The sequence below is a fragment of the Oryctolagus cuniculus genome, chromosome 8, assembly GCF_051225735.1.
Source record: "Oryctolagus cuniculus isolate XC-2025 breed Fujian yellow rabbit chromosome 8, ASM5122573v1, whole genome shotgun sequence".
Taxonomy (NCBI): Eukaryota; Metazoa; Chordata; class Mammalia; order Lagomorpha; family Leporidae; genus Oryctolagus; species Oryctolagus cuniculus.
Genome location: NC_142874.1, coordinates 143,258,970 through 143,286,232, shown reverse-complemented (window position 1 = coordinate 143,286,232; position 27,263 = coordinate 143,258,970). Strand labels below are relative to the sequence as shown.

Below are 27,263 nucleotides of genomic sequence, written 5' to 3'. Positions count from 1 at the left end.
TCACTCAACTTCTGATCCTGTTCCCTGCTAATGGCCTGTAAAAGAAAAGACAGCAGAAGACAGCCCGAGTGTTTGGGCCCCTGCAACCCACGTGGGAAACCTGGAAGAATCTCCTGTCTTCAGCCTGGCCCAGCCCTGGCCACTGTAGCCATCCAAGGAATAAACAAGCAGATGGAAGATATCTCTGTCTCTCTGTTTCTCTCTCTCTCTCTGATTCTCTCTGTGTGTTTCCCTTCCTCCCTCCCTCCCTCTCCCCTGTCACCCATAAATCTTTCATATAACTAAATAAATCTTTAAAAAATGACACATAAAATGAACCATCACACTCTCCTATCCAATTCTTCCTCCTTATGGTTTAAGGGGATCTGATCCCCAACCCCTCCAGGATACAGCTAGGTCCATGACCTAAGCCTGTCCAATGAGCCTACTGCCTCTTAAGACACAGCAGTTGTTCAGACATGGGCAGCTGACCAAAGCCAGATCAATGGGAGTCATTCCTAGAGATATTGGGAAAGTGATACTCTTATCTGGCTCTATGTGGCATCTGAGAATAAAGCTCATCTCCAGAAGAGCAGAGTTGAGGGAGGAGAAAGGCAAACAGAGTTCTCTGGCTTTGTTTGAGCACTTGACCTTGACTGATTATAGCAGGGACCTCTGAATTACATGTGGGGAGCAACTCGGACTAGACTAAGTTACTGGAATTAAGACTTATTCTATGCATCTGCTCTCCCACAATATGGCGCTGGGAGAGGAGGAAACAACTTTTACACAGCTGCCTCCAGTTCAACCAATAACCTGCAGGAGCTGATCCTGCTCCTGATTGGAGGAGAGCAGCATACTCGGCGTGTGGGTAGCAGAGTTGGGATTGGTGGAAGAGGACTATAAAGGAGGAGAGAGACAACATGCACCAGGAACATCTAAGGGGAACATCTGAAGGAACACCTGAGCAGCCCCCGAGAGAGCCGGCTGGCGGTGTGCCACTCCCCCGCGGAAGTGGGGAAAGCGGCAGGGGGAACCGCCCTTCCACGGAGGTGGAAGGGTTGGCAGCCAACCCAGGAAGAACCAGCAGCAAACCGGGGAAGGGCTGAGCAGATGAAAGAACAACGCAGGGTCTAGTGTCGTTCCTCCATGAAGAGGGGGAGCGACATTACATGAGCCAGCACTTCTTGTTTTCTTCCCTCTAGCAAATCTGACATAGATTTCTACCACCTAAATCAAAACAGCCACAGCTAGCACTGTAGATGACACTGGTGATGCCAGGAAGTCTGGCAACAGGGCAGCAGTGAGAGTGAAAATTAACAATCCCTCTTGGTCCTATGAATCACGTGCTCCACCTCCAATCCTCCCAGAAGATGCATGATGCAAATACCTTCTGTAACCATCATCAACATGTTCTCATTCACTCTTCCCACTAACGTCTAAGCTCTTCCTGGGGGTCAAGTGAGTTTCTTAACTTTGTTAAACTCTAATCTGGGGATAGACAATCCGCACAAGGAAAGTGAAGGCCTCAGAAGTCTCACACAGGAGTGTAATATCAATATGAAATCCCAAGCTGAAGACATGTTTTTGGCTCTCACAGTCCTCCTGGGAACTGACTACAGACACACGCAAGTACTACAAAGCAATGAAAAATAAAATGGAGATCAGCACAGGCCAGCATTGTGGTAAAGCAGGTTAAGCTGCCACTGGCAACACCAGCATCCCACACCAGAGCTTCAGTTTGAGTCCCAGCTGCTCCGCTTCTGATCCAACTCCCTGCTAATGTTTGGGAAAGTAGCAGATGATGACCCAAGTGCTTGGGCCCCAGCCACCGATGTGGGAAACCCAAATGGAGTTCCTAACTCTTAGCTTCTGCTTGCCCCAGACCTGGCTGTTGCGATCATTTGGGAAGTAAACCAGTGGATAGGAGAATTCTCCCTGTCCCTCTCCCTCTTCTCTCTTCCCTCTTCCCTCTCTCAAATCTTTGGGGGAAAAAAAAGACTGGAGATCAGCACAACTCCACAGGAACACAGGCAAACACCAAGAAGAAAGCAGTTCTCCAGAGAGATCAATGCTCAGGACAAGTTTTACAAAGGAAACCCTGGGTCTGAAACCACAGAGGACTATTACTTGGAGAACAGTTGGGAAAACCCTGCAAACACAGAAATCCATTAAGCAACAACTTGGTGGGGGAGGGGCAGTAAAGAGACAGCAAGTTCTTGGAATTATCCAAGAGGACTGCAGCCAGGAGATGAGAGTTTGGGAAGGCTCAGGGAAGATATAAGTGCAGATTATGAGAGGTTTTGAGAATCCACAGGGGTATGCACTTTTTATCCTTAAGCAATGTGTCCCCACAAACTCTGCAAAGCAGGGACTCCTGTGATCCAGTCGTTCTCCTCACCAAATGAGCTTGCACACCAGGACAGCCTGCAGCCACAGGGCCAGGGACACCACAGATCCCAAGGAATAAACCCCTTGAAGGCACAGCGGGGTTCTAATGCCCAATCTGACTCCTGGGATTACTTTGCAGATTTGAAAGACAAAGTAAATTCTTCAGGAAATGGCATGGAGAATCCTTCACCTTCTGATAATTAAAAATATTTTTCTATGCCTGTTTTAGAATTCCTGTTCTTTAGTGGTTTGAGAAGACCTTGTGCTTCTCATGAGCCTAATTTAGCTGCACCGCTTTTAATGCTGTATTTTTAATTCAATCAACTTTTAAAAATCTAAAGGCATAAATATACATGCAGGAACAAAAAGCTAGTCTCCAGACTCTCCTGGAAGAAAAAAAAATGAACTTTAAAAGATATCTGACAACTCATGCTATGATACAAAGCTATAATTTAATACTAGTAATTATGGTATTGCATCTTGAGTCCAATGAATAGATTTAGATCTCTGGATTGGATATAAAATCATTTAACATGACTTGACAACCCCATGCCTCAGCAACTAATTAATTTTGTTACAGACCACCAATCAATAAGCACGAGACAAACACTAAGTGATGATGACATCACAGCCCACTGATACTGAGACGCTGTGCACTGAAACTTCTAGAAGAGCTGTCGCCTGCATTCCTGCTAGCACTGAAGTCAGCGGAAGTGCCAAATGCAGCAGGGCGGCACCCAGCTGGGGGCTCGCCCTCCGCCCGGACCCCTTGCTTTGGTCATTACATTCTTCCCATCTAATTTCCACCAGCAACCTCCTGTGAGCTTCAGTTGGTTAAGACCTTCCCTCCCCTCAGCAGCCTTCTGAATCTTCCCACAGCACAACTCGGAGGGGGAGTAAATCGAGAAGTATTTTAGAAACTCATGCATTTGGGCCCAGACTCACTCTTGCCCCTGAACCCCTGAGTCTGCGTGGTGGCTCCAAGATCAAGGCCATCATGCCCGGCAGCTGCTGCAGGGAGAGAAAGGGCAGCACCATTGGCTGAATGAGTCCCAGGCTGGGTGGAGAAGGGAAATCAGAGAGCAAGAGAACACGCCTTCTACCTGGAAAACGTATCGTCCTGTTTGTAAAGCACTCACTGAACGTTTAGGTTTAAAAGTAGTCAGCAACTGGGCTTCACGGCTGCAAAGACACAGATTCCAGGGTCAGCACAAAACAGGACCAGGAGTCCAGACTTTATGTGCAGGTCCAATCACAAACGCAGCCTCTGAGCTTACACCGTTCTGTTGAGCAAAACTTCAGCTGCTGAAATGATCAGAACCACAGGGCCCAGGGACCAGGATAAATCCCAGCCGCACCGGCCCGCCCTGAGAGAGTCCCATGCTTTCACTTCCTCACCAGACAATAAATCCCAAAAGGCCAGGGACAACATTCTGTTCATTTTATAACCAAACCCTCCCACTCCCCACGTCCACCCCTTGGTTTCCCGCCCCAGCATACAGCACAGGACTTTACAGAAGCAGTTGGTTCCATCGCAATTTTTATTTTTTGAGGTCTGGCAGGTTTAACAGGAGAGAAAAAGCTGCTTTGTGTAGAGAATTATTAGAAACCATCCCAAGTTTTCAGTTCAGTCCAGGGACTACTGAGCTGCCACAGTTCTGCCATGCATTTGAGATTCCCACAGTTCTACAGCACTAAAAGAAGTCTTACCCTAGAGGAGCTCATCCTGAATGCCCGTGCTCCAGTGAAACCCATCAGATCAGCACCTGGGGTGAGAGATGTTCGTGAAGACGCTGACGAGGCCTTGTGGCCGAAGGGAGAACCCCACCGCCGCTCCCACCCTCACAGAAACAAGGCTTCCCCTCCCCTGTCCGTGGCACTGTGTGCACCTAAACCTATCGGCCACGGCTACGGGAGCGCGGAAGGAAAATCGAGAAGTTTCCACAATAAAGGGACAGGCGCTCAAAGAGCACCTGAGGGAAGCGGCCGATAGAGACGGCACCAGAGTGCGAGGGAGGCCCCGCAGCAGTGCCAACTGCGGTGAGCTGTCACAGGAACGGAGTGTGGGAGCCCGCAGAGGGAAATGCACGGCCCTCCCGCACCAGCAGCCAGTCAGACAAGGCCCGCGAGGCCGCGCACTGGGAGGCAGCCACGGATACCGAGCTCGCGCCAGCCCCGGGCCTCAGCTGTGCAACGTACAGGAGTCCCGCGGCCGCCGGAAGCAGCCTCGTCCCTCTCAGCCTCACGTGTGGGCGGCTGCCACGCTGCGATCCGGCGGCAAGAGCGATCACCTGACCAGGCCTGGCCAATCAGAAGCCCGGACGCGGCGGCTCCGCCCCAGCGCCACGCCCCCCGGAAGCTCTGTGCGACTTTCTGGAATTCTCGGCTGAGGGCTGGTGGTTTCACTGATGCTGCGTTGGGAAGGATGCAATGGCACACTGCTGGTGGAAGCCCTCCGGGGAAAGCCTGACTGAGAGTAACGATGACCTGGGGAGAAGCGAAGCCCAGCGGAGGGCCCGCCGCTCCTGGCCGGCTTTGCCACGTGCGGGAGCTCCGGGCGAGCGTTTCTCTCTGCACCTTCATCCTCACAGCGCGGGAGCTCCTATTCTACGCGCAGTAAAACCGCCCTAATAAAAAACGGTTAGGAATTTGGATGTCCGTAACTGAAGCATGCCTGTGAAACAACTGGCTCCCCCAAGACGACGGGTCGCATACGTCAGCCTCAAGGTGCTGTGACAGTTAGGTCCCGTGAGGCCCTGAGGATGGGGCACCCGATGGTGGCTTTATGGGAAGAGGAAGGGAGCCCGAAGTGCACTTGCTCCGGCTCACCTGGAGGCCTCGGCCAAGTCCTGATACAGCAAGAAGGCCTTCACCGGATGCTGCTCAGATGCCTGCACCGTGTTCCTGGACTTCCCAGCGTCTAGAACCTCAAAGTTATTCCTTTATGAGGAACAAGCTTCTGTCCATTTTAAATTACCCGGTATCAGGTACATTGGTATAGCAACAGAAAACTGACAAGACACAAATTAGGTACATGGGTGAAAAAAAGAGGACTTGTAAGGAACACACTAAAAATTCTCAATAGATGCTTACTGAAAAAATAAAATGTTAGGAAAGGCAACAAAGCCAGCTGACTTCCACGTAAAGAAAGGAAAAATGTTCCAGGTTCCAAGGGCCAGAGAAAGGAGTTCATTCAAAAAAAAAAATTTTTTTTTTTTTTGTGACAGGCAGAGTGGACAGTGAGAGAGAGAGACAGAGAGAAAGGTCTTCCTTTGCCGTTGGTTCACCCTCCAATGGCCGCCGCAGCTGGCACGCTGCAGCCAGCGCACCATGCTGATCCGATGGCAGCAGCCAGGTGCTTCTCCTGGTCTCCCATGGGGTGCAGGGCCCAAGCACTTGGGCCATCCTCCACTGCACTCCCTGGCCACAGCAGAGAGCTGGCCTGGAAGAGGGGCAACCGGGACAGAATCCGGCGCCCCCACTGGGACTAGAACCCGGTGTGCTGGCGCCGCAAGGCGGAGGATTCGCCTAGTGAGCTGTGGCGCCGGCCAGTTCATTCAAAATTAGTCAACATTTATTTAGAAGTGAATCTTGGTAACATGTTCCTCAGGTGAACTATGGTAGCCAAGCAAGGGAGGGTTGTCAAAAGTCTGTCTGCGGGGCCGACGCTGTGGCTCACTTGGTTAATCCTCCACCTGCGGTGCCAGCATCCCTTATGGACACCAGGTTCTAGTCCCAGTTGCTCCTCTTCCAGTCCAGCTCCCTGCTGTGGTCCAGGAAAGCAGTGGAGGATGGCCCAAGTGCTTGGGCGCCTGCACCCGCGTTGGAAACCAGGAAGAATTACCTGCTCCTGGCTTCAGATCGGCATAGCTGTGGTCATGGCGGCCATTTGGGGGGTGAACCAACGGAAGGAACACCTTTCTCTCTGTCTCCCTCTCTCTAACTCTATCTGTCAAATAAAAAAAAAAAGTCTGCTGAGTTTTGACCTGAGCCATGGCCCCCCTCATCACCCTCACCCCCACTGTTTAGCAGGCAGATATTTTCTGCTTCTGCAGACTCTTCCTTTCCTTGTCCAGATAAATAACTCCAACCAAGATTCAGCTGATTCTCTGCAGCCTGTTCATAATAGAGAAATGATAACTCTTTCTGTGATACTGGCTCCAGATAAGAGCCCAGTCTTCTCCTCCATGATTGCAAATGCATTAACAATGTCACCAGCTACTTGGAGTTTGAATTTCCAGAGAAACTGAATAATGTCAGCTAGAGGACAGTAACTTGTTCTTTCTTCTCCAAAATACCACCAGTGTGTCTTCTCTTAATTAAAGCAATGACACTTCCGCCAGATAAAATCAAGATTTTAACATTGAATGACATCAGACAGCCTTGCTTCTGATAAACTCATACCAAATCACATTCACACATTTGTTTTTAGATTGTTTTAACTAAAGAAGCTGAGTTAAAATGCACTGCTGTCCTAGGCAGTGTGCAAAAATATTTCAACTCTGATAGTCCAATGAAATGACTTTTACTCAATACCCCAAATCCTATCCCCCCAAATCCCATGAATTGATCCTTGGACTTAGGTTGTTATGTGAAATTTTACTATCATGGGGAAATAGGTGAAAACACTGCATTTAGGTTTCTGTTACTAATAATTTAGTAAGTCTCTCTCTTGGAAATATTCTCTGGGCTGGAAACTTAGGTAAATATTTTATGTCTGAGGATATCACATCTAATCATCATTAAAGAAATATGTTTAGTTCTTAAGAGTGTTGTAAACCTCTGGGAAAACATGGCTGATTGAACTCATATAATAACATAAGTTTCCTCCTAAATAAGTAGAAACATAAGTTTCCACTGTCCACTACCAGGACAGTGATTTGATATTAGAAACATGCACCAAACCACACATTCAGAAAGAGCTGGAGAGTGGCTTGGCCTGAGGGTTCACCAACTTCGCACTAGGGTTACTCAGCGCAGACTGATGCACATGAAATAGAAACCCTGGAAGCAGAGGTGAGAGTACAGCTGAAGTCAGGAGCTCTGGCTCAAAGTCTTCCCCCAGAGAAGTGAGACCCTGAGATGCCCTCCTTCATGCCTGGAGGACTGAAAGGTTATTCTGTGCAGAGATCACAGCGGTAGCCGAGCCACATGGGCCTGGTCTCCATCCTAGAAACAAGGCATTCCAGGAAGTCTGCATATTGAACCCTTGGGAGAGTCTGTTGGTTCCCTCATCAAGGACAGCGGGGCCAATGCCCCCACACAAAAGACGAGAGGATTTCTCCTCCAAGAAAGTTGGAGAAGAGACTCACAGAAAGAAACAATTAGGGAGACCCAGAGAAGACAGTTCATGTGTCCACAGTTAAAGCACCTCCAAGTGTAGCCTTCAGGACATATAGCCAGACCACACCATTCTGGCTAGTCTTGTGGTAGGGTAGCTCACTCTCTAACATAAGATTATGACAATGTCTCCCTCCTTTCACCAAACTTGATTCGAGCTCATCTGAGTCCTTTCCGACGTTGGGCTTCCCTCTCTGTCCTTACAGAATCCAGTTTAAGCAAAAACCTGTGACAGTTAGCTTAGTTAGCAAGAATCCCCCCCGCCCCATGCATGTCTTACTGCCCTCAATACCTTATCAGCCTGGCCTGCCTTCATCAAGAATTCTGGCAGGTCAGCCTTCCAAACTCCACCCTCCCATGATGTCTTCTCTTAGAATTTTTCACCTGCTGACCCCATCCCTTCTTCTTGGTTCTGAATCCCACTGGTCCTTGTATTCAAAATCCAGCCGATTTTCTCTCCTCCTACTGCCCTGTCACAGCAGTCACTGTATCTATCACCACTGCTTCCCCTTGAATAGAATCTTCCTTATTCTCTTTACCACATATCATGAATAATTTTTTTAAAAAATTACCACTTGTAAGAAAATCTTCGGTGTTAGTGTTATGGTGCAATGGGTTAAGCAGCCCCCTGCACCATCCCATATAAGCACCAGTTCCAGTCTCAGCTGCTCTATTTGTGATTCAGCTCCCTGCTAATACACCTGGGAAAATAGCAGGAGATGGCTCAAGTGCTGAGGCCCATGACATCCACTTTGGAGACCCCAGTGAGGTTCCTAGCTCCTGGCCTCAGCCTGGCCCAGCCCTTGCCATTGCAGTCATTAGTGGGATGAACCAGCAGGTGGAAGATCTCTCTCGCTCCCTCACTATAACTCTGCCTTTCAAATAAATAAACAAATCATTAAAAAGAAAATCCCTGATATGAAAAACAAAGCAAAAAACAATCTCAGAAGCATCTAAAGAAATCAAAACAGAACAAAGAGATTTCTGTAACAAAACAGCTCATATTAAATCAATCCTCCAAGGACAAGCATCTTTAAAATCAGGATGATTTGTTCAAATGTTGCCGGAGGACAGTGAAGAGAAACCAATGGACTGAGGGACCAAAGGCAAGAAAAAAAGAAAACACATTGTGATGAGTGAGGTAGTTTACTCTTTGTCCTTATTCCTCTGAAACACATGTCAGTTATGAACATCAAATGACAGGCTGAGAAATGAGCAGAAATCACCGCAAAGGGCTTGCAGTGGTCTCACTGAGCTGCAGAAACGAAGAGTTCAAAGTTATGAAAACAGCCAGGATTTTAGTGAAGAAGGTCTTGAAAATAAGAAGCCTTGCAGAGAATTTAGCCCAATATTTTTCTAGACTAAGAATCTAAGCAGAGAGCAGCAACCAAAAGACTAAAAAATATAAAGCAAAATAGAGTTTCAGCAGCCTTGCTGTGTTGCAAAAACAAAAATTGAAGTTCAAGGCCAGCCACGGAAGCCAACCCTGCTATACACACCAGGGTATGCCCTGGAAGGAAGGGAAAGCTAGGGAGACAGCAGACCTCATAAAGACTGAAATATCCTCGAATCATCTCAGTCCCACTGCTCCTGCCAAAAGGAAACTAAATCCTTCCTCAACAAAGATAACACTATCCAGTGGCTCTTAACTTTCTTATATGTCATATCCTGCAGTCCATAAAAATTATTAAGTGTCAAGAAAAAGTAGATAAGAGAAATAGGCTCTGAGTTATTAGATATAGATTTTAAAAGAACTTTGATTAATGTGTTCAGGTGGAGAGTAGAAATGTATCTAAAATTACCAATCAAATAAAAATTCTAGTACTCAAAAATACAATAACTGAAATAAGCAATTAAGTAGGCTTAAGTGCACACTAGATCAAGTAGAAGAGAATATTAGTGAAAAAAATGTAAATTTAAATAAAACATTCTCATTGAATACCAAAATACTAAATGATGAAAAATACAGACAAGAGAATAATTTATGCTATTCTCTAAAATATCAAGGATGTGTATTTTTTATTTCTAAAACAATGACCAGAATGAAAATAAATATTATTTTAAAAGATTAATGAATCAACAGAGAAAATTGGATTATAAAAAGCTTATTTTGTTCTAATGCATATTAAACCAAGGAAGCCTTCGGAATTGGAAGCATGCGTGAGACGCTCATGAAGCAGAGGTGAAACTGGCTGAAATCAGAAAGTTTCCAAATCCAAAACAATTGGAATAAGAATAACAAATGAAAAAGATGTAACAAATAGAATGTAGGTAGTAATATGGTAAATTTAAATCCATATCCAAAATCTAGTAATAATTATACTTGGTTTGAGCTAAACCAGTAATTACAACAAATATGAAAATACTAAGTTCTCTAATTAAAGGGGAAAGATTAATAGACTACTTTTAAAAACTACATCATGCTTCATATTTAAATATGAAAAATTTAAGTACAGAGATATTGGCAGTAAAACAATTCCAAAAATATATGACTCAAACATTAATAAAAGAACAAGTACAGCTACACTAATATTAAATAAATTATATGTAAAGGCAAGAAGCAATAGTAGAAATAAAGACAGATACTCCAAGGTTATAAAAGGCTTAGTCATCCAAGAAGATGAAATAACTTTAAATTACTTATACCTAACAACATAGCCCCAAAAGCTGACAAAATAAAAATTCATAATAGGACCAGGAAGTATTGATCTACTCTCAGCAAATGATAAAGAGTCAGACAAAAAGAAACAGTAGCATGAAATATATGACAAGACAATCAACAAATTTGACTTATCTGCTTGTGTTGAACTCTGCATTTAATAACTGCAGAAAGTGCATGCTTTTAAATGCGTATAGAACATTTATCAAAATTGATTATGTGATAAGTCATAAAACAAGCCTCAAAAATATTTTCAAAGGGTTGAATAATATGGAATCTGTTCTTCACTATATTGAAATTGGCCTAGACAACCATCATCAAAAAAGGTAATTTATCAAATTTCCAAATGTTTCAAATTAAGAAACTTAATTATTTATAACAAAATTGGAAATATATTGAAACTAATGATAATACAAATATGAACTAATGTAGAGTTCAGCTAACATCACACTTACAAGGAATGTCATCACCTCAATGTATGTATATGATAAAAGAAAAAAATTGGAAAATCAGCCATATAATTCATCACAAAACTATTAAAAGAACAATAGATTAAACTCACAAATATTAGAAAGAAGGAAGCAATGAAGACAATAGCATAGCTTAATGAAATATAAATTTTTCAAAAGAAAAAGCACAAAAGCCAAAAATTGAAAATATCAATATAATTAATTCAACCCTGGAAATTTTGGTCAAGATCAAAACAGAGAAATAACTAATTGAATAACTAATTGCAAATATCAGAAATAAAGGATGTCACTTAGGATCTTAGGTATATTAAAAATATAGGAAGAAGAGGCCGGCCCCACGGCTCACTAGGCTAGTCCTCTGCCTTGCGGCGCCGGCACACTGGGTTCTAGTCCCAGTCAGGGCGCCGGATTCTGTCCCGGTTGCCCCTCTTCCAGGCCAGCTCTCTGCTGTGGCCAGGGAAGTGCAGTGGAGGATGGCCCAAGTCCTTGGGCCCTGCGCCCCATGGGAGACCAGGATAAGTACCTGGCTCCTGCCATCAGATCAGCGTGGTGTGCCGGCCGCAGCACGCTGGCCACGGCGGCCATTGGAGGGTGAACCAACGGCAAAGGAAGACCTTTCTCTCTGTCTCTCTCTCTCACTGTCCACTCTGCCTGTCAAAAATAAAAATAAAAAATAAATAAATAAAATAGGAAGAAGATAAACAACTTTATACTTAAGTTAGAATATTTAAATTGAAAGGATAAACTGTGCAACCAATAAAGGGTTAACATCCAGAATATATAAAGAGCTCAAGAAATTCAACAATAACAAAACAAACAATCCAGTAAAGAAATGGGCAAAGGGCTTACTTAAACAGGCATTTCTCAAGAGAGGAAATTCAAATGGCCAACAGATACTTGTGAAAATGCTTAGGGAAATGCAAATCAAAACCACAAGGTTTGAACTCACTCCAATTAGAATGGCTAGCATACAGAAATCAAGGAACAACATTGCTAGCAAGGATGTGGGGAAAAGATAAACTGATCCACTGCTGGTGGGGATGAATGCAAAGTGGTACAACCACTGTGGAAGACAGTATGGAGATACCTCAGAAACCTGAATATAGAACTACCATATGATCCAGCGATCCCACTGCTGGGAATTTACCCAAACCAAAAGAGAACAGTACATAAAAGAGATATCTGTACCCCCATGTTCATTACAGCACAATTCACAATTGCAAAGATATGGAATCAACCCAGATGTCCATCAGCTAGTGACTGGATAAAGAAATTATGGTATATACACTGAGTGTATAAAGCTGAGTACTACTCAGCTTTAAAAAAAATTTAAATTCTATCCTTTGCAACAAGATGGTCACAACTGGAAACCATTCTTCTTAGTGAAATAAGCCAGTCCCAAAAGGACAAATATCATATTTTCCCTGATCCACTGCAACTAATAGAATACCTGAAATGTAATGTATTCCAGCAAAATGGTCATTTGGAGAATGGATGATTGTTTATAGCACTTGTCTATTCCACTGAGGAACCGTATTTTGTTTAGTTTTGTTTTCTTTCTCTTCATACTATCTGCTGAACTCCTCTACTTAGAGTAGGCTGAACTGTAAGATTACTAAGTAAACTGATAATCAACCATTCTGGCCAGCGCCGCGGCTCACTAGGCTAATCCTCCGTCTGCGGCCTGGCACACCGGGTTCTAGTCCCAGTCGGGGCTCCGGATTCTGTCCCAGTTGCCCCTCTTCCAGGCCAGCTCTCTGCTGTGGCCAGGGAGTGCAGTGGAGGATGGCCCAAGTGCTTGGGCCCTGCACCCGCATGGGAGACCAGGAGATGGCTCCTGCCATCGGATCAGCGCTGTGTTCCAGCCGCGGCGGCCATTGGAGGGTGAACTAACGGCAAAGGAAGACCTTTCTCTCTGTCTCTCTCTCTCACTGTCCACTCTGCCTGTCCAAAAAAAAAAAAAAAAAAAAAGATAATTGATCATTCTAAAACAATAGGAATCCAAGGGGGGAGGAAGGGAAGGGTTGGAATGTGGACAGGAGGGAGGGGAAGCCCCACTTTTTTCCTAAATCTCTATGTATGCAATACATGAAACTTATATTACTTAAATGAAAAAGTTTGTTTTCTGCAAAAAATGTTGAAATCTATGCATGGCATAGTCCATGAACTTTTGAAGACCCCTTGTAGGTTCTATCCATCTGTCTAGAAAATCCAGATTTAAGCATGCCTTGAAAAGCACAACTGACACAAGAAGTTATATTAAAAAAAAAAAAAATTAAGGGCCAGCACCGCGGCTCACTTGGCTAATCCTCCACCTGCAGCCCCAGCATCCCAGGGTTCTAGTCCCAGTTGGGGCACCGGTTCTGTCCCAGTCGCTCCTCTTCCAGTCCAGCTCTCTGCTGTGGCCTGGGAAGGCAGTGGAGAATGGCCCAGGTGTTTGGGCCCCTACACCTGCATGGGAGACCAGGAGGAAGCACCTGGATCCTGGCTTCGGATCGGCACAGCGCACCAGCCATAGCAGCCATTTGGGGGGTGAACCAACGGAAGGAAGACCTTTCTCTCTGTCTCTCTCTCTCTCACTGTCTAACTCTGTCTGTCAAAAAAAAAAAAAAGTTAAGGGCAGTTAAATGCACTTAAAGAATTTAAATCATAATTTGAAATTTTTCCTGAAAGTGAACTGAAGACCCCGGTGATTTCACCAGTGTAGCCTTCCTGCTATTTAAGGAAAAAAATATCCTCAATCTCACAGAGAAACTTGCAGGCTTCTCGCAGATAAGAAGCCAACTCTATTGATGAGGCCAAAATAATCTGGATTCTTACATTTAATAAGGACATCACAAGAAAGAAATATCGGGGTTAGCATTGTGACACAGCAGGTCGAGCCATCTCTTGCAATGCTGGCATGTCATATCAGAGCACCAGTTCAAGTCCCAGCTGCTCTGCTTCTAATCCAGGCTCCAGCTAATGCACCTGGGAAGACAGCAAAAGATGGTCCAGGTGCTTGGGCCCCTGTGACCAATGTGGGATATTAGGATGGAGTTCCAGGCTCCTGGTTTGGGCCTGACCCTGTCCTGACTAGTGAGGCCATTTGTGGAGTGAACCAGCAGATGTAAGATCTCTCTCTCTCTCTCTCTCTCTCTCTCTTTCTTTTTCTCTCTGTTTCTGCCTTTCAAATAAGTAAATCCTTTTTAAAAAAGAAAGAAAAATTGAAGGCCAGTAATTCTCATTTAGGTGCAAAATAATAAGTAAGATAATAATGAACGAGATCCAGCAATATGTAATAATACACAACATTAAATTGAGTTTATTATAGAAATGCAAGACTGAGTTAAGATTATAAAACTGATCAGTGGCCGGCGCCGCGGCTCACTAGGCTAATCCTCCGCCTTGCGGCGCCGGCACACCGGGTTCTAGTCCCGGTCGGGGCGCCGGATTCTGTCCCGGTTGCCCCTCTTCCAGGCCAGCCCTCTGCTGTGGCCAGGGAGTGCAGTGGAGGATGGCCCAGGTGCTTGGGCCCTGCACCCCATGGGAGACCAGGAAAAGCACCTGGCTCCTGGCTCCTGCCATCGGATCAGCGCGGTGCGCCGGCCGCAGCGCGCTGGCCGCGGCGGCCATTGGAGGGTGAACCAACGGCAAAAGGAAGATCTTTCTCTCTGTCTCTCTCTCTCACTGTCCACTCTGCCTGTCAAAAAAAAAAAAAAACTGATCAGTGGCATTCTCTACATTACCAGAATAAAGGAGACTAGCAAATAATCAATAGCATCAAAGCACGTGATGATACTGATAATACCTATTCTATAGCTGAAAATAAGCTTTAAAGATGCTGGCTTACATAATCATGAACAGTTTGTGCATGATAAAATTGTTGTTCTTTCTGGCAGTTTTATCACCATTATTAATGATCATTTCTGTTTGATTCGGGAAAACTCTGCCCCCTTCCTACCCACCATAATTCAATTAATAGAGCATAAGATTTGGAGTCAAAGGATTTACTAAAAGTCACATCACCTCTCTAAATTTAAGTTTCCTAATCAGCAAAAAGGAAATACCAGTGTCTGAACTGTTACATTACAGGCAATGAATTGGAAAATGCTCAACTGATAATGAAGCACCCATTAATATTGTTATTACTTTACCATTCCAAAATTCAAATGGAGCAAATGACAGTGAAGGGTACTAGGTTTCATTCAGGGTATAATCTCTTTAATAACAATTATGTTTGTTTATATATGGAAATTAGAAGTGGTTATATTCCTAGACTGAAAATTGGATGAGTATAGATGATCTGAATGCAAACATTTAAATGAAATAACTTAAGACAGGAAATCCTCTCCTCCTCCAAAAACAGCCTCCTCCCCTGCCCCCTGCCCAGCTCAATGAGTGGATGCTTTAACTTGTTTTCCTGTCCTGTGTGAGCAGGTCACAGCTCTGAGAGACCCAAGAGTTCAGCCGTGAAGAAGACAGGGTTTGGGTGGGGAAGTCTACTCCTAGATACAGTGTGAAATTAGATAAGCCGTTTGCTGTCTCCAAATCTATTCATAAAAGTGAAAATTTCAAACTTATCTCATGGACTTTTAATAAAAGTTACATAACAGAAGGCATGTGATAATTGTACCTGGCAAATAGTCACTGCTTTTTATTAAAGATATTCATCTATCATCAACGTCCTAAGTATCATTATTTCATGACAGACCCAACTTTTCACTGCATGTGAAATAAGGTAGTTTAAATAAAGGAGATTTTACTGGATTGGAAGAGTCGAAAATATTTTGAGACAATGATCACCAAGATGATCCAAATACAGTTTATGCATTTCCAACAACACACATCTGTGACAAGGACTGATTTGAGTGATATTTGTTCCTCTGTTTTCTAAGTGATTTATGACTGCTTTTTAACAGGAAAGCTAGAACTGGCTAGAACTAAGCTTAAGAGAATACACATCCACTTGTCAAATGCGTCAACGTCATGCTTTTTAGACAGCTTCCCTAGGTGCTGGTACATCTATCAGATCAAGCGGCAGTGGCCCTTCATGGTGGACACTGCAGTTTGCCCAGTGAATTTCTGTTTGAGATTACCCCATCCTCCACTCCACGTTGTCCTCTCAAGGCTATTAATTGTTGGGCCCAATCCCTACTATCTTAGGCACAAAGTGTAACCTGTCCAGTGTTACACTTGACTGGGGTAACTATATATGATTGGAACAGGTTCACTAGAATATTTCTCGGGATTTGCTCTGAGGAATCTGGAGAAAACATGGGCTTTCTCTTCCTTTAGGAACAAGCATGCAGTTCCCAATGGCTAGTAATTCATCTTTCATATCATAGAGATAAGACTTGCCTGAGAATGAAGCCAGCGTAGAAGGAAAACAGGGCCAGCATAAGGACAGAGAGAGTCACAGGCTCAGTGAGACTGGTGGAGGCCATGGAACAAGACCTGGCTAAGGCCTGCCACATTTACCAACCCCCCATGCTTACTTTCATGAGCAAACATATTACCTTTACTTCCTAAGTTGCTTCATTTTCTTTACCTCTAACCAAAAGGCTTAATTAATGTACTTATTGAATCACACATTTTCTGGAATATTCATCAGTTGTCAGTGGTTTGCACTCTTCCATCTCTATGTGTACCCTAGGGGGGAAAAATGTTTAGAAGAAGATCTGCACTGAGATTAAGCTAGAGTCTCTAGTGTTGGTTGCATGTTTTGTTTTGCTTTGTTTTTCCTTCAAGTTAGGGTCATCTGATGATGGCATAACATTGTATCTCCTTATAGATAGTCTTCTGTTATTGAGCATTATATACAGCACCACAGAAGTCCATAAATATTAAATAACAATGGAAAATTTAAGAATTTCAAATGAGTTTTATTTCACAATCCCTCTAACATGAGCAAAAGGAGTACTACACTTTTTCAATGTTTTCAAATTCATTTTCTGAAAATGCATTCCGATACAGGAAGGGCTGTCTCCACATCCTGAAACATTTTGAACTCAGAAAAGTAATTCCCAGTGGATCTCACAACTGATCTAATACAGAGGAATAAGGATCCCCAGAATGCAAGTTTGAAAAACTAAATTTGATTTTGATGTCATTAAGTAATAGCTCAAAGGAGACTGATATCTGAGGTATATAATTGATCTAGACTAACCAGTTCAGCCCCATCTTCACAACTACTTGTCCATGTTGTCAAAATATCTCCTTTTTTAAAGATCTATTCATTTACTTGAAAGGTAGAAGTCAGAGAGAGAAGGAGGGAGATATGGAAGGAGGGAGAGAGAGAGAGATCTTCCATCTGCTGGTTCACTCCCAAAATGGCCACAATGGGCAGGGCTGGGCTGGGCTGAAGCCAGGAGCCAGGAGCTTCTTCTCAGTCTCCCATGTGGGTGCAAGTACTTGGACCATCCTCTGCTGCTTTACCAGGCATATTAGCAGGGACCTGGATCAGCAGTGGAGCAGCTGGGACTTTAAATATTGCCCATATGGGATGCAGCCACTATTGGTGGAAGATTAACCTTCTATGCCACAGCGCCAGCCCCAAAATATCTCCTTTCTTTGCCATTAAAATCATGACATCTGCTTGTTGAAAAATAAATAAATAAATATTATAGATGCTTAGAGACTAGAAAATAAAACTCTGTGTGTGTGACTCTGCCTTTCAAACAAATAAATCTTTTTTGAAAAATGGGGTCCAGCATTGTAGCACAGCAGATTAAGCAGCTTGCCTGTGATGCCAGCATCCCATCTGAGCACCTGTTTGAGTCCTAGCTATGCCACTTCAATCCAGCTCCCTACTAATGCCCCCCAGGAAAGCAGTGGACGATAGCACAAGTACTGGAATGCCTGCCACCCAAGTGAAAGACCTGGATGGAGATCTAGGCACTTGGCTTTAGTCTAGCCCAGCCCTCGCTGTTGTAGTCATTTGAGGAATGAACCAACAAATAGAAAACTGGATCTCTTTCTTTGTCTTTGTCTGTCTCTGACTTTCAAATGAATAAATAAATCTTAAAAAAAAAAAAACTCTTCTTACCACATTTGATCCCTAGTCTCCAGGGATTACTATCAACTTCCTTTAGCATTGATATTTTAATTTTGTTGTGCACATGCCATAATCTACAACAGAAAAATGCCACTCAGAAGGTATCTCTGACTGAACAAACCTAAAGAATGTCTGAAAACCAGAGACAAGCTCAGTAATTCCATCAATGGAATCTATATATCAATAGTTAAAAATTATATATCAAGGCAAATGCAAGATGATTTGGGCAGCCAGTCCACGTCACTTAACACAGTTTCTCTATGGCATCACCATGTGTCCTGCTTAGAAACAGAAAGTGAGTTCTCACTCAGTCTCTAGAAAGAAACCTGCAGTGTCCATCTGGTTTGAGTGCGCTGGAGGTTGAATACAAGGCAGGAGGAGCGTGAGAAAAGCTGAAGTTAGTGTGGTTGTCCACTCCTACCATAAAGGTGGTGCACACTGTGCCTTAAATGAGAGCAGAAGAACATAAAGTGGCCTAGGGGAGACGCAGAAGCCCTACAGGCAGTTAAGCTGTCTGTTGAGTTAGAAAACCCTCACGAAGTGGTGACAGCAGGGAGACAATTTGCTGAAACATCTGCTGAAGGAAGAGGTTCCGGCTCATTGGAACTTCACTTACTGAATGCTTGAACGAGTCCCAGAAAAACAGAAGCCTGTGCAACATTATGTATGCAAGGGAGAAACATGCTCAGAAATCGTGGCCCTGACAGTCACACACTGCTCACCGTTAGCCAATTTTGTTATCTCTTCAAGCAGCCCACGTAAAGTGGAATGGATACCACCCAGGCAGAGCTCCCTACATTTTGTCTGTGACCTGTCCAGGTGTCTTGACAAGAAGTGGAACTCTGAAACCCCTCCTGCAGACTCCCACCTGGCCTGAGCAGTACCTGAACACATGCATCTGTTTCCACAACGCAGTGTCAGCTAACTCAGGCAAAATGTGTGCAGGCATCAACGGATGCCACATGTTAGTGCAATACATTTCTAATTATGTCACAACATCATAAATACCCAGCACAGCTGCATCTGTGCCATTTTTGCTGAACTGTGCTACCCAAATGTAAAGGTTGTCATCAATCATATTAGATTTCTATCAAGGTGCCCACCTACAGAATACAGCAGATGATGAAAAGAGAGACAAGTGTTACCGTGTCCATATTGTCCACGTATCATTTAGGGTCAAAAGAATTCTTAATTTTGTCCCTTCACACATCAAACATTATCTGGTGATTGATTTCAGGGAAACAAAGGTGAAAGCAAGGAGTATGGCTTACCAAATGAAAATGAGCTGATATCTTAGTTGTGTGTGCACCAATCTGAGTGTGTATGATGGGGCCACACTGCTCCGAGAACTGAAACAGGAACCCTAATTATCCAAGTCTACAATGAAGTGACTCCCTTTTGTCCCTGATTTTGGGTTCCTTTTGGGTAAGTTTGCCTGATGATTTTTTTCTTCAGTCAGTAGCTGTTATCTGTCTAGTTGATCAGAAGACAGCAACTGTCCTTTACCTTTCCTAAAATCTTTCAGGTTGTTTGTCCTTTCTGTCTTCTCTCTTCCTTTTTCTCTTTCAACATTTACACAGAAAACCACAGCATGTGTGAGACATTTCCTAACTCAGGAACATCCTGCATGAATACAGAGAGGGAGACGGAATTTCAGCAGAGGTTAGACAAGCAGCCTCATGGATCACCGTGCCTATAACAAGAACACATTTTTCTTGTAGATCACACACAGAAAGTGCCTCCTCCTTCCTGTCCGTCTTGCTCCCATGGAACTGAACACAAGCAGAAAGGAAAGTGAAAAGCTGTTGACAGCTGATTTGAAGAACTACTTCAGGATGCAAGCTGATGGTGCACAATGAAGTTCTCTATTTCCATTCCAATCACACAAAGATTACCCAGTTGTGTCCTCTTTGCATGTTCTTCTAATATCTTTATTATTACATCTACTGTTGCTTATTATTTTAAGTACCAACCATCTCTTGTATAATCTATGTCCAAATCCTGAGCTACAGAAATGATAAATGTGCCATCTGTCTGATGTGACTGTAGAATCCAGGATGCAGCCTGGCCTGGCTCAGTGCTCCAACTCTGTCCACCTGAGCACTGATATGGGGTGAAAATAGTGTGGGTAAAACTTCTATCTCTGCCTTGTATTGCTTGTTTGAACTTCCTTGAGTCATGTGGCAATAACCTTTTACACAGTTTTAAGCTCATGAGAACAGCATTTTACTAGGAATCAATATGCGTATTTTGAGGTATACTTGTTTAAAGGCTTTGTTTAAGCTAAAAGTAAATATTTATATGTAGAAGGGAGGCAGGGGATGATGAAAGGAATTCAGGGAAGTTTAGCAGCTGCCCAAACTCTCAAGCATCATTAACCCCATGAACTCAGTCCCCACCAAGGATGAATCGGGAACCCTGCTACTTACAGATAATCAGACCTTGGCAAGCTGGAGAAATTTCTCAAAGCACAGGTAAAATGAGCAAGACTGAAACATCTGTCTCAAAATGGCTGCAGGACATTCTACAGGTTAGATGGCCCCATGAACTCTGCCACCTTTATTGTAGGTCAGTCCCTGAGACCAATAAGTCAGCATGGTTTAGTAAAAATAATACAATCTCATTTATACTGCCAAACTCATAGAGAAAAGTCAAAGTTGCAGCTATATATGAAATATTTAAGCTACAATCACACTTAAAAAGAAATGTAGGCCGGCGCCACGGCTCACTAGGCTAATCCTCTGACATGCGGCGCCAGCACACCGGGTTCTAGTCCCGGTCGGGGAGCCGGATTCTGTCCTGGTTGCCCCTCTTCCAGGCCAGCTCTCTGCTGTGGCCCGGGAAGGCAGTGGAGGATGGCCCAAGTGCTTGGGCCCTGCACTCGCATGGGAGACCAGGAGAAGCACCTGGCTCCTGGCTTTGGATCAGCGTGGTGTGCCAGCTGCAGCACACCGGCTGCGGCGGCCATTGGAGGGTGAACCAACAGCAAAAAGGAAGACCTTTCTCTCTGTCTCTCTCTCTCTCACTGTCCACTCTGCCTGTCAAAATAAATAAATAAAAAGAAATGTACAAATTCTCCCTATCCTCTATCAAGTGCCTTCCTTCGTCCCTGGGGTCCAGAAGGTCCAGAGGCAGTAAACTCATCCTTTCTGGAGCACTCCTTCTGCTTTTGTGCAGCATAAGCCAGAGCTGGCACACACGATCTGGATCTTTCCCCTACAGGACCAGGCTCCATATATGCTGCCACCATCTGGGGCCATGAACCAGACATCCTTGGTGGCTACACACACAGATTCTCCAAGTTCCCAAACAACGCTGACAACAGGGAGACCTATGAATGAGAATCAGATCCAGGATCACATGTCCAAATTATTCAGATGAACTCTACGCATTCTCTGTGCATCTTGGGCTTCAGAAAGTATGATCACTGCATCCGCGTTATACTAATTCAACACGTGAACACTGGTGGTTTGTCTTCACAGCGCTTTCCACAGAGAACAGGCCATTGTCTTAGCCCCAATATCGCAGCATCACTTGTCTTCCCTCCCCACAGCTACCCGAGTGCTTTGTAATGATTCTCATTATCTCCTCCAAAAGTGTGTTAGGGGAAATTCAGTTGCCAGGGTTTGTAAAACAAATTGGCAGGATCCATGTATTGTCAAAGCCCTATACATTATCACTGGAAGCATTCAAGGGAAAAAACTGGCAAAAGGAGTATATATAAAGATAATAAAACCATCTGGGCCCAATTTAGCTCTTGCCATATCTAAGCTATTGTTATTTTTCATTGTTTTGGTTTCCTGCCCTGACTCTATAAGTAACACAGGTTGTGAGGGTGGTTTTGCATTCAGTGCCTTAGATAACACTAAAAGCCTAAGACTAATGGGAAACCAGATTATACATTTATTATCAGGAAAAATCTGTTCTGCTGTTTCTCAGTATCACATTCATCAGCAGTCGTTCTACTCCAGAAGAAAAGGCTTTGGGAGATGCAACCGTTTCATGCCACACAAGAGCATATTTCCTCTCATTTGCCAGCACGGAGTGTGGTCAAGCAGTGTCCGTTCAGGTGGGAGGTAGCTGTGACCATCTGGCCCCAGGAACACCAGATAAATACAATAAAAGTTTCTTTATTTTTTTAAGAAATAAAATCAGCCAAGTCCATAAAGCAGCAAATAAACATCTATCTAACAATTTAGCAATGAATAATGTAACAAAAAAATAATTGGAGCCCAGACATTTAAGCCCTTTTATTCTTAAACTATCCCTCTACATTCAGATCTTACTGCCACAGTCATCACCTCACCTGCGGTAAAGCTTTCAAGAGTCCTTGCAATAGGCTAGCAAACACCAGTAAATAGTTCACAGATGGGATTGTTCATCAAGCATGTTGGGCTACATCGACCCAATTCAGAAAAACCTCTGCTTCTGGAAGCCACACTGAGCATTCTGAAAACACAACGCCAAGCTCCGGGTCTCAATACCACACGGATAACCGAGTCATCACACACACTTGCTCTTATCCCCACCCCATTGCGCCTCCTGTAAATAGGGCAAGGTGCAAAATTGGCATAGCAAGTTACAGGTCCTGCTGGAGGGAGACAAGTCGGGAGAGGTGGCTTGCACTATGGGTTCCCTAGAAGCTGAAAGTAATCACATAGGCTCCTGGGTTTCCACTGTTAAAGAAAAACTATAGTGGGAACACTATATCTGTGGAACGCTATGGTATTTGTCCTTTTGTGTCTGACTTATTTCACGTAGCCTAATGTCTCCAAGGCTTTTCCACACTGTAGCCTGTGTCAAGCTGATTACCAGCTCCTTGTATAAATGTACCACATCTTGTCTATTCATCCATCTGCCAATGGACATTTAGATTGTTTCCACCTTTTAGCCATTGTGAATACTGCTGTTGTGGATATGGGACTCTATGGGTTTTTTAACTTGAAGCTTTGAAAACCTGATGGTGTGGGTAATGCAAGCTCACTCAGAAGATAATGGCATCCCCTCCTACAGGGCACATCCAAAAAAAGCACTTCTGCACCTGCTGCCTTAACAGGCTGGCCTGCAAACATCCAATCACGATTCATACACAAAAACTTAAAGCTGAAAATACTGACTGACAAGCAACCTTGCAATCGTGACCCATTGTAAATTGGAAAGTACCCAGATAAAATATGCTTAAAGTCATTGCTTTCCAGAGGTCAAAAACAAATTAAAAGCCAACGTTTCTGGTTATTTTCCAATTGTAAAGAATAGATGAAGCTATTTTAGATAGATTTCCTCTATATTCTACCAAAGGAAACAGTACATACCTTAGTGAATGATACTTCTCAAGGTTAAAAGAAATTCTAAGAGTTAAAAAATGCAGTCTAATGATTTCTAAAAATATAGCCTATGTTTTTTTGTTTCCACCACTTCCAATTTATGAATTTATCATTTAGATTAAATAATCTGGGTTGAATCTATATTACAAATTAATTTTTAATTCACAGATATTAAATTCCTACTGAGTACAGTAGAGTGGTTTCACTTCTAAGCAGTAACAAAAGTTTTTGGCAGGACACTTAGCTTATTAACTTACTTAACATATTTCTCTTTTTCTTTACTTTTCCTAGTCTTTCAAGACTATCCTAGAAAACAAATGGAAAGAGAGCAGACACAATCCTCTCTTTATAGTCTCTGGGAATTAAAATTCAAGTAGGATGCTGTTTGTGTTCTCAGGGCAGCTTGTAAAGGCAGTATCTCCCCATCTCTCATCCCTGGTTGAGTCCCTCATAAACTCCCAGCTTATCTGCCATGAGACTGTGAGTGGCAGCTCTTCGTGCTACTAAGCTTCCTGCCACTGTATTCACACAACCTTCCTTGCCCTGTCACTACTTCCAGGAGGGAGATGTTTATAATAAGATTACCCACGGCTGACAGCAGCAGAGAGGACTTAGCTACTGGGGTACCTAGTGATGGAACCCTGATCGGTTTGTCTCAGGATGCAACAAGAGAGTCATTGTCTGAACAGGAATAAGCTATATGGGCCAGCCTGACACTTCTCTCTGGAGGTGTTTAATTGTTCAAAATGAAAGCAGCGTTGTCACCACCTGGTACTGGGTAAGAATGCACACATACCTGGTAGAGGCAATTTTTCCAAATTAATACCAGAAAAGAATCATATGAGTAAAAGAAAAAAGAAGAGTGTCATCATGATGTTGACTGGCTCACATGTCTTGGTCCATGGACTCTGCTACCCAGCGTGCCACAGACTGTGTCATTTGTAACCAGCACACATTCGTTTATCACCGTTCTCAAGGATGACTTTAAAGGTCCAATTGTGGGCAGACTCTGTTTGCTGAGGACCCATTTCCTGGTTCATAGTGTCTCCCCACCATGGCAGAGGGGTGCAAGGGCACTCTCTGGGTTCTCTGCTTTGGAAGCACTGATCCCATCACAAGCACTCCCTCCTCATGACCTAGTCCCCCCCGAAGACCCCATCTCCAATACCATCATACTGGGGGTAAGGTTCAACATATAAATTCAGGGGGATGACATATTCAATCCTTGTCATTATGATTATTTAAATACTATTTTTTAAACATACCTTCTCTGCAAATGATTTTTTTTACTGGTCTTTACATACCTGATCAAAAACTCCTGCAGGATCAGAATATCATTAAAACAAATCAAAATAAAACTGGGTTCTCTATGTGAGGTTCATCTACCTCTATAAACAAACTAGTAACAAGAGTATAGTGGGGTTTGCTTCTAGGCAGTATTGACAGAAACAAAACATTACAAGTATGAACTATTTCTCTCCTCATTTCTCTCCCGGTATTGCTCCACCCCTACCCCCAGGACTATCACCACTGATTTTCACATTCATTATTCTATTTCCCTATTATTCTAAGCTGTGGAAACAGAGCAATGGAAAAACGGGAGTATAGGAACAATGTGTGGTTCCTACATTCAGGAAGTTGGTCTCAAAGAATGAGTGCTGTCAACAGTGGATGATAAATCAGGAAGGTGGCATGGTCCGTATGGTAGCACCAGCTGTCCTGAGTCAGAACACACATGAGCACTCACACTCTAACCAGTTCACACATGAGCACTCACACTCTAACCAGTTCACAACACCAACCACAGACATACCTGCCTCTGTCAACTCCAGCCCTGAGGGAAGACCTGGAGAACAAAGATTTGTAGAATATAATATCGATGATAGACATAATCCTGGTGCCCCCAAAGATTTGCAAGCAAATATGTTTTCTTTTATTGCGAAAGGGACTCCACAGGCATGTTTAGTCCTTGAGATAGGAGAGCGTCCTGGATTATCCAAGGGGCCCCAGTGTCATCATAAGGGTCTTTATAAGGTGAAGGCAGGAGGTCAGAGGCAGAGAAGGAGCTGTGATGACAGGTTGGGGCAGGGAGGGCCCTGAGCCAAGGAGTGCCGGCAGCCCCTACAAGCTGGAAAGGCCAAGGAACCCCTTTTCCCTGAGCATCCAAAAGGAACACAGCCCTGCTGACACCTTTATCTGAGCCCATAAAAACCCACTCTGACTTCTGCCCCCAGGCTGTTAGAAAACAAATGTATGTTGCTGTAAATGAGTGAGTTTGCGGTAACTTGTTACAGCAACAGCAAGGGTCCGAGAAAGTCAGCCTGGACAAGCATCCTCTGAAAGGTTTTGCTTCACATCCCTGGCACCTGAGAAACCATCAGGTAGGGAGAAATCCGGCTCACAACCTGCAATGTTCCAGCATCGGCTTGCCCCCAGGCCTCAGTTGGAAGCACCTGCACCCATCTGGACCAGGGACAGTCCTTTTTCTCCTGTTTCAACTTGTTAGTGTCAGTCCTGTGTGCATAAGAAACCACACTAAATCATGGGCAACCCCTCCTTCATTTATGTCCTTCAATTAACACGTCTTAAGCATCAGTTAGGAACATGGCTCTGTCCTTAGTAATACAAGAAAGATAAAGATTGGTAAGTCCTGGGGGCTGGCGCGCTGTGGTGTAGCAGGTAAAGCCGTCACCTGCAATGTCCCCTATGGACACCAGTTCATGTTCTGGCTGCACCACTTCTGATCCAGCTCTCTGCTATGGCCTGGGAAAGCAGTAGAAGATGGGCCAAGTCCTTGGGCCCCTGCACCAGCATGGGAGACCCAGAAGAATTTCCTGGCTGGCTTTGGATCGGTACAGCTCTAGCCATTGTAGCCAACTAGGGAGTGAACCAGCAGATGGAAAACCTCTCTCTCTCTCTCTCTCTCTCTCTCTTTCTCTCTCTCTCTCTCTCTCTCTGCCTCTCTCTCTCTCTGCCTCTCCTTCTCTCTGTGTGTAACTCTGACTTTTAAATAAATAAATAAATTTTTAAAAAAGCAAAAAATAATGAAAGAGAAAAGAGAAATGGAGTGTGTTTCAAAACAATGGTAAGTCCTGGATCTAAAGAACGTGAGCTTCAAGGCAAGAAGAGTTATGGCCATAAATAAATACTGTGCAAGGTAGATGAGAAGTGCCAACAGGGCAGCGACACATAATGGTTTCTGACATTCAGAAAGAGCAGTATCAGTGCTTGCCACAGAGTGTGTGTGCATACACAGAGCGGACTGAATTCTAGATGAAGCATGAAGGACAGTGAGGAGAAGGAAGCAGACTTTGAGCAGAGAATTCAAGAACGAGAGGATTCTCAAGCAAGGGAAAATCTCAGTCTATGGAGCAGCAAAGACACAAAATCAGAAAAGCATGGGGCACTCGCAAGAACTTGCACAAGGGCTTAAGGCGATAAAAGCAGAGGATTGTGTCTGATTCGTTCACTCGACTCCTACGACTAGCCCAGTGCCTGTCAATAGCCAAGTTCCCAAAGAAATATTGTGGAGGCGAGGGGAGAGTGGGAGACAGATGGAACAAGCAGATGTGTGCAGGAGCAGGAGCTTGGTCAGCAGCTAAGATAACAGTTATGAAACCTGTGTCTCACATCACAATACCTAGGGTCAAAACCTGGCTCTGGCTCCTGATTCCAGCTTCCTACTAATGCAAACAGTTGGAGGCAACTGGACATGGAAGACCTACAATGCTTTCCTGGCTCTCCCATCTTCTCCCAGACATTGCAGGCACTGGGATGCACTTGGAGAGTGAATGAACAGATGAGAGTCTCTCTCTCTCTCTCTCTCTGTGTATATATATATATATATATTATAATATATATATATATTCCTTCACCCCCCCATACCTCTAAAATAAATAGCCATGCAAGGATGATAGGATAGGTAGGAATTGCGAAATGATTTGCATTCTGGAAACACTGTACCTAATATATGCTTTTTAGAAGAACGTGGTATCCAATGCAGATTGGCATGACAGTGCAATCCTTTCAGGAACCTGCCCCTAGGGATACAAAACTGCCTGCCA

The 27,263-nt window shown here is 44.0% G+C and overlaps 1 long non-coding RNA gene across 17 annotated transcripts in view; it reads right to left on the bottom strand.

The window, feature by feature from the left end:
• LOC127487367 (uncharacterized) overlaps positions 1-27,263 on the bottom strand; it is a 412,078-nt gene that overhangs the window by 346,834 nt on the left and 37,981 nt on the right. For 9 of the 17 annotated variants that reach the window (XR_016212225.1, XR_016212221.1, XR_016212223.1 and 6 more), the window contains exons 1-2: positions 4,530-5,429; positions 4,081-4,136 (exon numbers count right to left, since the gene is read on the bottom strand). The exons of 1 other annotated variant lie outside the window; for it this stretch is intronic. This is a non-coding gene — a long non-coding RNA (uncharacterized LOC127487367). Of the gene's footprint in view, positions 1-2,905; positions 3,553-4,080; positions 4,137-4,343; positions 5,430-27,263 lie in introns of those variants that run through there. 7 more of the 17 variants (XR_016212237.1, XR_016212229.1, XR_016212232.1 and 4 more) reach the window with 7 other exon arrangements.